This window comes from Nuphar pumila, chromosome 1 (genome assembly GCF_984573655.1).
Source record: "Nuphar pumila chromosome 1, dmNupPumi1.hap1.1, whole genome shotgun sequence".
Taxonomy (NCBI): Eukaryota; Viridiplantae; Streptophyta; class Magnoliopsida; order Nymphaeales; family Nymphaeaceae; genus Nuphar; species Nuphar pumila.
The window spans coordinates 7800700-7810975 of record NC_143249.1 but is presented as its reverse complement, the minus strand read 5'-3'; positions in this window follow the sequence as shown (position 1 = coordinate 7810975).

Here is a 10276-nt window from a genome sequence, read left to right as displayed (position 1 = left end):
CTCCCCTTTGCAAAAGAAACAACTAGACTTTGGGTTTTGATGTCTTTTATGATTCTCCTACGATTGAGGGTCAATTGGAGCTTCCTTAGTCCTTTTTTTTTCTTAAACTTGTCCTTAGATGTTATTGCTAAATGAGCACTTTTAGTCTTCTCTTGCTTCATCTTATCTTCTTCTTGTATACAGTGAGAAATGAGCTCATTAAGAGTATATTTTTCCTTCTGGCAGTTATAACTGATTTGAAATTGTCTGTATTGTGCAGGAAGGGATATTAAAACCAAGTATACGAGTAAGTCCTAAAACAACTTTAACTTTAGTACCTTTAGTTTCAAAGCAATATGAGACATTTACATAATGTACTCTCTAATATTCCATTTTCTATTATACCTCGTTGAAACAAGACTCGAAAGAAGAGTGTTTGTTTTAGCTTTTTTGTTTTTCATAAAACGCTTTTCAATTTTTTCAAGGAAACCTTTGGCATTAGCCTCTTCAGACATAGTTTCTCTTAAAGATTCAGAAATTGCACGTTTCATGATCATGAGACTCATGCGATTGGATTGATCCCACAACTCGGAGTTCCTTTTATCTTCAGCGGAACTCCTATCTGTAAGATCAGGTGGTTGATCTTCTCATAGTAAAAGATCCAAATCCATGCATCCAAGAATGATCATAACATTCTCTTTTCAGTTATTGAAATTAAAACCACTTAAAACATGAATAGAATTAATATTTGCAGCTATCGTAGAAGCAAAAATATTAACTGAATCAAGAACAAAACAAGCTTACAATTAACACATATTTTTACATGCATTGTCATAAAAACAACATATTTAAACACTGGTGAACCCCATCACAAGATACCCAGCACAACATTGATATTTAGTTTTTGAACAAAAATGTCAACTTGTAAGTTATACTATCAAAATAGTAATCAAGTATGAACAATTAGTCGTGTCAAACAACGAGCATTTCTTTGGACTGACTTGTTATTCACATAGAAAATCGTACAATTGTCTCATATTTATTACTGAAAATATATATTTAGGTTTGGCCAAATAGTAATATTCCTTTGGGCAGATCACTATTCGCATGAACCACAAGCATATAAACATCATAATATTCTAAAATGAACTAATCTACAAAATAGCGGTTACTTTGGCAACACATTGATTCAATCAATTTAATTTAGAATATCAGACCTATAATAAAAAAAATACCAAGGTTCAAATATATTGATCTATGCACATGAACATAAAAAGAACGCAATTATAATATGTATGGGGACGAAGCATAATGAAGGATGGCCTACCAAAAATGACCCACGTAGCACACCAAATAGCCTCAATAATATCCTTATATATATATATATATATATATATATATATATATATATATATATATATATATATATATATATATATATTTATTTATTGTGGCTCGTGCATGGGTCCAGCCAATCGGACCTGGTCGAACTCACCTGCGAGTCCAAAATTGGTCTGACCCAGATCAGGTCAGACCCAACATTCCACTGAAATTGGGTGTGGGCCCGTGCAGTGGGTCGGGTCTAACCAGGCCCGACCAACCCTAACGCATGGCTTGACTCGGTTCAGCCCCCAAATTGGACGGGACTGAACTGGGTCACGTGGTTCCCCTCACCCTGAATACAACCTCACCCAGCCCGATCCCTGACTGAGCACCAAACTGGCTCGGGTTGCAAGGGAAGCCAACACCCAGCACACACTGGACCAAAACGGTCCAGTGCAACACAATTGAACTGCCATATAGCCAAAACGGCTAGTACCAATTGAGTGGACCAAAGGGTCGCTGAATCGGCCCTGTATCATGGGCCGAATCAGGTTGATGCGGTCAATTGATGGCCCGATCCAGTCCCAAAAGCTGCATCACTTTACCTGACTCTTTCGGGTGGAGGGTTGAATCGACTAAACATAGTAGCTATCAATATGGCTTGACCGACTGAATCGGTTGAATGTTGAACCGTCCTAGATCACCGGATCGGTTGAAGCCCGATTCAGCTCTGTACTACGATATGCCCATCCAAAACTGAGTCGCACGGGATGCCGAATCAGCCATAACTGATTCAATTCCTCCTAAAGGGTGAGCCTGAACAATGCCTTGACTATTGTTGGCTCGGGAGCAACCAACAACAGTCAATCCAAGCCCTGAGTGTCGCCAAAATAAATCCTGATAACAGCCATCCCTGAACCACCTGACGATGAAGCCGAAAAAAATGTTGAATATCACCGACTCGTCCAATCTAAATGGGTGTCCGCCCTTTCGTCGTCTGGCAATGTGAGAAGTGGGCACCCATCCGGTGTTCTGATCGGGTAACACCTCGCCCGACAACCAGGAAATGGAAAACCCCTTTGGCCATCCGGAGTCCTAATGGGGGTGACCCCCTTTCCGGCAATGGTTTGAAGGGGATGAGAAGGGGACCGGATCCCCTTCGTCCGATGGTCTGAAACACGACCCCCTTGGTCAACGGCAAACTGAAAGGGGAAAGGCCAAATGGCCCTCCTCTGTGTCCAGTAAACATAAAATAGACGGGAGGGTTGGATCCCTTCCGTCCGTCGGTTTCGGTTGCCCAAAGGGGAGGGTTGAACGACCCTCCCTTTCTTTCCTGTTCAGTGACGCAAAAGAGAAATGGCCAAACGACCCTTTTGCATGTTCGGGCACTACCAAATAGTGCGAGGAGGGTCGATCGACCCTCTTCCACCCATGTCCCGTCATTGATCAAAAAAAGAAAACTCAAGAAAAGGGATTCGATCCTTTCCTTTTTCTTGAGAATCGTGTAGGCACCCAATGATGTTCATGCCAAAAATTGATTGCAAAAAGAACAATAAAATAATGGCAAACAAAACAAATATTTCAGTGATTTAACAAGAACAAGATGCTCTGATACCCATTGTTGGATTTAAAAATCTATCAAAACTAAATGATCGATATACATGTTCACGCTAAATCGTTGAAAACCAAAATATAAGCAGAATCTTATTGTGAAAGCGTACCTGAATCCATTAGCACTCTGATAGATCGTTAACGGGTATGATCTTCCTGAACCTATATATGTTGCATTATTCCTTTCTCTAAACCTTATGAGAGGGACTGGTTATTCTTGATGATAATGGAGAGCCTCAAAGAGAAGTCCACTATATAAGGTTTGGGGACCATCTAATTTGAATTCAACTGAGAGTTTGTCTTCAATTCACCTTATCATAGAGTTGAAGACAGACAAAACATGTCTCTTCATATAATAAGACCATACCATATGAGACATCATGTGACCCAACCTGATCAGATCACGTAAACTTGGCCTGAACTACAAACAACCTATAATGTGTGATTATATATATATATAAATTTTTCCCCAACAATACTTGCTATCAATGCTGGGTTTCTCAATCGATCTAAGATGTACTTTCTATTTAGGCCGGGTTTCTTGGTGTAACAAATAAAGGAGAGAGAGAGAGAGTTCTAACTTTGCTTTGGTTTCCATAGTTTTTAGCTTACAGACTGGAAAACAAGGCTATCCGCTCATGACACGGCTCATAAAGAACTCCTTTGAACTTGTAAAATAGATTCAGCAAGCCGAACATGAAGAATAACTGCTCGGCTCGTATGGTCTGATTAAGTAGTAATGTAAAAAAAACACAGAGATTTTACATCATGTAATATAGTGTGGAACCGATGATTGAAGTATTTGGCTTGCACACGATTGGTTTAGAGTTTAAACCTTACTGCTTCAAGCTTTGAAGCATTGCAATCCTATTATTTTAAATTCTTAAACCATGTTATTTTATTTATGACTATGGAAAACTGACCGAGAACCAAGTCACTTAATGGGGCCCACTTCTCTGGGAAGTAGAACTCTGCATTGAAGACACAACCACCCAGCCTTACGTGCCCCAGTTGTGATAGAGCAATGACAACGCTCATGCGCCAGCCGGTTTCGATCCTAGTCCTTCAACTTGACACAGGACCCCACCGATCACATGGGTAACAGGTTCGCTGGTTTTCTCGTTAAACAATGTTTTTATTGTTTCTGTTTTATTTTGTTTTTTTTACAAACAAGCCTATATTGATCTACGCTTATTTCATTTCAAGAATAAACCAAGATTAAACACTTCAAACTCTACCTATTTGACTCATCTACCAGGCCTATCCCAACCAATTAATATGACATTAGGATTTTCAATTCAGTTTAATTTTTTCCAGTTTATGAGGGATCGGGGAGATCAGTAAGAGACTCATAGTGTTGCACACTGAACCGAGAGGCTCGGTTAAAGGTCGGCTCAGGCTCACCCGCTTTGTAAACAAGCCGAGCTTGAATCGGCATATGAAACTCAGCTCGAGCTATCGAGCCGAGTTTGAACGACCTGTCGATTTCCTCGATAAAGCTCAGTTCGTTGCCAACCCAATATATATAATATGTTTGCAAATAAAACCAAATGATCATTGTGTGAGAGTTTTTTCAAAAGGTGTTGGGTTTGAATTTAGTCTTTTGCATTTTTTCTGTTGTAGGTTAATCTAGAGAATATTTTTAGTATGTATATATTTTTTTTCAATGACAATAGTCAAAAAACGTGCTCTGGGTCACTTGGTTAAACTTTTAGAGGGTTTATTGATCGAATCCCACCTCTGCAAAAGTCTTTTCACAAGATTATTTATGAAATACCATTGAAGCTTGGCTCGAACTTGGAACCGAGCTGAATCTGGAATCTCAGCTCCGATCTTGAGCCGAGTTCGAACAGCCCTCGTGTGCATTGTGCATCCCCAAAGATTAATTTATGAGAAATTATTGCCATTGAATTATCGATGATCAATGGACAGTTATGTGCTGCATTTAATTGAAAAACGCTGTAAACACGTGGGCCCCATGAATTTCGCTTTATTAAATTTTGCATTGTGATACGTGCAATTGTCTAAAAAAGTGACTGTTTGAATTTCGAATTTGAGCTCACACGCTGACAATTAAATTTTGAACAAGCTTATAAAAAGGTCCCCCCACGCTTGTGCCTCTTCTCTTTATAACAATGTCACATGGACACGCCAAAAAGGATACGAGATACGTTTACTTTTGTGCAGTTTGTTTTCTTCCTTGAAGATGTGATTTTTTTTTATCAGAAATAGTATATAAGGGGACAACTTCCGGTTGTATGGCAGGATTAGTGAGTGCACGTAACCTTGTATTAGGACGTTGCAAGTTCAAAACTCAGTGGTGAGGTTGTATAACGGCTGGGGGTGGGGGTCTGCCTAAACCCAGCTTGCCTGTAAAAAAAGTCTACAAGGGAACACGACCCGCAATTGGTTCCTCTTCCCCAAAGTCATCCCTATCTTCATATCCCTCATTGAGATCTCATTGATGCAAATTGTTTTGATCAAATCGGACTCCATAGATGTGATCTACATCATTCATTTAGTAAAGATCCACATTTAAATCACTAAAATCTGACTTATTAAATTGACATGATGAATTCATCTATAAGTCGGATTCGATCAAAACAACTTAAGAATTAAGAGGGGATGAGTGGAACCGAACTCAATGAGGCCAACGAATAGCAGAACCCTCGTGACATAGCCACATAGGTACTGAGTTAGATTCATTAGGCCCAGTCAAAACTAAATGCAGTGCTTTGGTGCAATTAGATTGGGATTCACATGCAATTTGGATGCCACCTAGGTTTGGATCCAGATTTGTACTTTAATGACCCTGGACGTGGCCCACATTTAGTTTTTCTTGGTTGTATAGCTTGCTATGCATCTCATTGATAGCCCATGGGTTGGTCAAGCTTGGTCTGACCTTTTAACGAGTTAGGGTTGAAAGCGGATTAGATATAATCCAATGCACCATTTGAATCCAACATGCTAATTCCAAGTTCAAACTTTGAAATAAGATCCAAATATGCATGAAGATCATATTCAGATTTGCTAAATGGTTTATTTTACCATTTGATTGATACTTAAATCAGGTCTATTCACTTTGCCCACCATGTTGCATATCATTTAGGTGAACATTCTCTTTCAAATAAGATCCAAATATGCATGAATACAAACATGTTGCATATCATTTAGGTGAACATTCTCTTTCGACTAAGGTCCATCAAATCAGCAACCTGCTTAGAACTTTGAACTTAATGAAACTGCTTATAAATCGTTTGCAAGGGAACAATCAGTTTGATGCTACTAAAAATTTGAATTTCTGAAATTTTCAAATTATAAATATAACTTATAATTAATACTAATGAATCAAATTCACACCATAATATCCAAACCTGATATGCATTAATAAGATTTAAATTGCAAACAACTAGTGTTTTTTTAGAGTACATCTGATATCAAATAGATGAAAATCGAGACTGCATAACCATAATCCATACAAATTGCAATTTCTTATAATAATTTATCCAAATATAACCTGAAAAGTTGCCTTCAAACACTAAACTGCCAAACATGTTTACCTATGTACGACATTCATGTTGCATGCAAATAATGAAATTTATGTTAGAATTTGTTCTACAAATGATATCCAACAATTAAATTATTTTTTGCAACCTATTACCTGCAATAATTTTGTCATATCTGATTTGCAATATTAAGGCATAATAGGTTGTTACCACGACAACGATGTGCTCGACTATTGACTAATAAGCCATCATCATCATTGTCTTCATCTTCTCTATCACATTCATCTTCAACTCTAAATTGCTATCTCATGCTTATTGTTGGCACATGAAGCACACAAAACATGCACACACACTCATATACTCGTATAATTATTCATATCTCAATTAGCTTGCGATTTTGTTTTAAATTAGTGATGTTGGCTTGAATCATGTTCGTATTAAGTTTCTTGTTTTTTATAGATTACTTAGTTCATTGAATTATCATAGGAATGACTTCATCCACAAGTTTTGTTGCATCTCGAGATAAAACAAAGAGAAATATGTAGTGGCTTGCAATAAATGACAAATATTTCGTACATTGCATGCTAGATGCTTGTTATAATGGATACTCAATTTCGAGTGGGTTTAGTATAAAGGGGTGGACAGAGATGAGAATCCAAATGATGAAAAAATTTGGCAAGAATTTTGAGAAGGACAAATTAAAGAATCACTTAAAGACAAGTAAAAATTGGTTTAATGTTTTGAAGGAAATTCTCAATACAAGTGGCATGGGGTGGAATAAAGTTGTCAAAAGTTTAGATGTTGAAGATGAAAGATAGAACTCATATATTGAAGTACATGGTGCATCATAATTTTGCTTAATAATTTTTTGTTTGGCAACATATGCTCCAATATAAATGTTGTTTTATGCAGAGGTATTCAAATAAAAAGAAGTACAAAACGGAAGGTTGTGACTTGTACGAAGAACTATGTTATATGTTGTGAATATAGTGCTACTGAAAATGAAGTATTTATTTTAAATTTCATGATAACCCATTATTTCGTACACAAGAGACAAACATAGAGATGAAAGAGCCTTCAATACTTTAGCAAACTCCAATGGAGGATAATAATTCATCTTTGAATGATATAGATGTTATTTCTCAAGAAGCCTCGGGTTCCAATCAACAAAAGAGAGTTAAACATAATCATGGCTCTTGAAAGCCCCTTGAAGTGGTGACAATTTTTGTGATACACTTGACAAGGTTGATGATTCACTTTGCCGTTCACATGGAACCTTTCCCCTCTTCGGCCCTCAAAGTTCTCATTTGAATATTTGCTACTACCACCAAGATCTGCACCGACGGCCGTTCCGCCCAGCCTCACGGCCAGGGTTTCGCAAACGACCGTCGCGCCCTCCTACTCATCGAGGCCTGGCAATCGCCTCGACGGCCGGGTGTGGGTCACGCGCTTAAGCGCCATCCATTTTCGGGGCTAGTTGATTCGGCAGGCGAGTTGTTACACACTCCTTAGCGGATTTCGACTTCCATGACCACCGTCCTGCTGTCTTAATTGACCAACACCCTTTGTGGGATCTAGGTTAGCGCGCAGTTAGGCACCGTAACCCGGCTTCCTGTTCATCCCGCATCACCAGTTTTGCTTACCAAAAATGGCCCAAGTACACATCAAGTCCAAAGTCAAAGTTAGAACAATGTGTTTATATATTAAAAGACATGAAGCAAGGTGAAGAGATTAATGGGTTTACAAAGAAAAAGGTCATAGATCCTTTTTATGATAAAAAATGACTGAAATCTTTTCACTCATCGATGATGAAATGAAGGCTATATGACTGATTGGCAAATTAAGGGCACGTGAATCTTTTCTTGAAGTTTAGATATGGATGTAACTGAATAATGTGTTGGCTTCAATCTTAATGTGTTGGCTTCAATCTTGTGCATAATTCGAACAATGATTTAGAAGCCAAATGCAAATATTTGTGTACTTATTGGATAAGATAACTAGCTTCATGTACATAATGTGATTAAAGGGTTGAAAGTTAGATATAAATGTTGTTACAAGGTTGGTTAGGTGGTAAATCTATTAGCTTCATTTTGCAACTAATAATTTTAGAAGCCATTAATTGTTGTCCCACATATTTTGTACTTGATAAGTTTATATTTTTTATTGAATGACAACATTTATTTTATATTCTAAAATTAATGGAGTGAATTATATCTTTTAGTATATTTTAAATGACAAACATTTATATTATTTATTTTTATAGCTTATATACATTATGCTTACATGGTAATCATATTTTTGTATAAAATGATAAGTATTATAGTTTTGTTTGTGCATTGTTTATGATTGATTAATTAATTTTGTTACTTTGATATATGCAAAATGTAGCAGGGACTTAAATCTTTTAACATGAACCCTGATATGGATATGATGCACCTTGCAACGCTTGTAACGTTTTATAAAAGAAGAATATACAGAGAAGTTGTACATGACTCAATTCACATGGGAAGAGATTTTGTTCAGGATTGCCACGATGAAAATCGAATAAACAATTTTGACTTATTACGCATGGAGCCAAAATTATACAAAGTTGTGTAACAAATTAAAAATAAAAGGTTTAGTACGTAATTCATGCCAAGTAATGCTGGTATAGAAAATTGCAATATTTCTTTATACATTATGAAATAATGAGCAAAATAGGATATTCAGGTTAATAATTACAAATATTTCGATTTGGTATTGGATGCCGTTTGTGAATTGGGTAAAGACTAGATACATTCTTTTGACAATAGCATTCCACCTAAGATCAAGAGCAACCCTCGATTTTTTCATATTTTAAAGTAATCATATGTTTTATTTATGTTCTTTTACTTACATTGAAATACATATTTAATTATTTTATTTTCAGTATTATTATAAGATTGTATTGGTGTTGCTTATGAAACTCATATCTCACCTTGGGTACCTTCATCCTCACAAGTGTCATTTCATAATAAAAAGGATTACTTATACCAAAATGTAATGACAACAGTGAGATTCAATATAAGGTTTCATTATGTACTTTCATGATGGGAAGGGTCAACATCTGAGTTGAGGGTTCTATACAGGGCACTTGATAATATAGGATCTCATTTTACAATTGTAACATGCATTACTAAAAAATTTCTTTTGTATAATATTATTCAAATTTTATTTTTTATGTATTATTTTATGCACAAAAAAATATTATCTTTTTTGATAAAGGATATCCAAATATGTGGGGATTTCTTACACCATTTCCTTCAACCTATTATCATTTGCAAGAATTCTTTGGCAAATACTTCCATTTCATAATAAGGGACCATAATAGAATAAAATAATCTAATCAAGAAGGGGACTGCAAAACAAATCAACATTGCAAACCAAAATATAGAATGAAAATGAATCTAGGTTGCATGTAATTTGACATGATAAGGAAGCAGGATTTTATTCCAATCTCTGGGGCTAGCCAAACAACAACAAAATGATTCCACTTCATTTGGAAGCAACACAAAAAAACATTTCCACACTAACATTACCGTGCAGTCCACAGATGAAGAAACCCCAACATTAGAGTAAAAAACCCACAAAACCCATTTTAGATAGGCAAAAACCCACTACCATAGAACACCATTATGCAAAAAAAAAAAAAAAAATTAAATAGAAAATCACTTCCCCAATCACAAAAAAAAAATCATAGAACAAGATAATGATAAGGAAAAAGAAAAGGTCTGAGAGAGGTCTTCACACACACACACACACACATATATATATATATATAATGTATTAAAATATATATAAAAATGTAAATAATATATGAACATTGAAAAAGTTGTTTT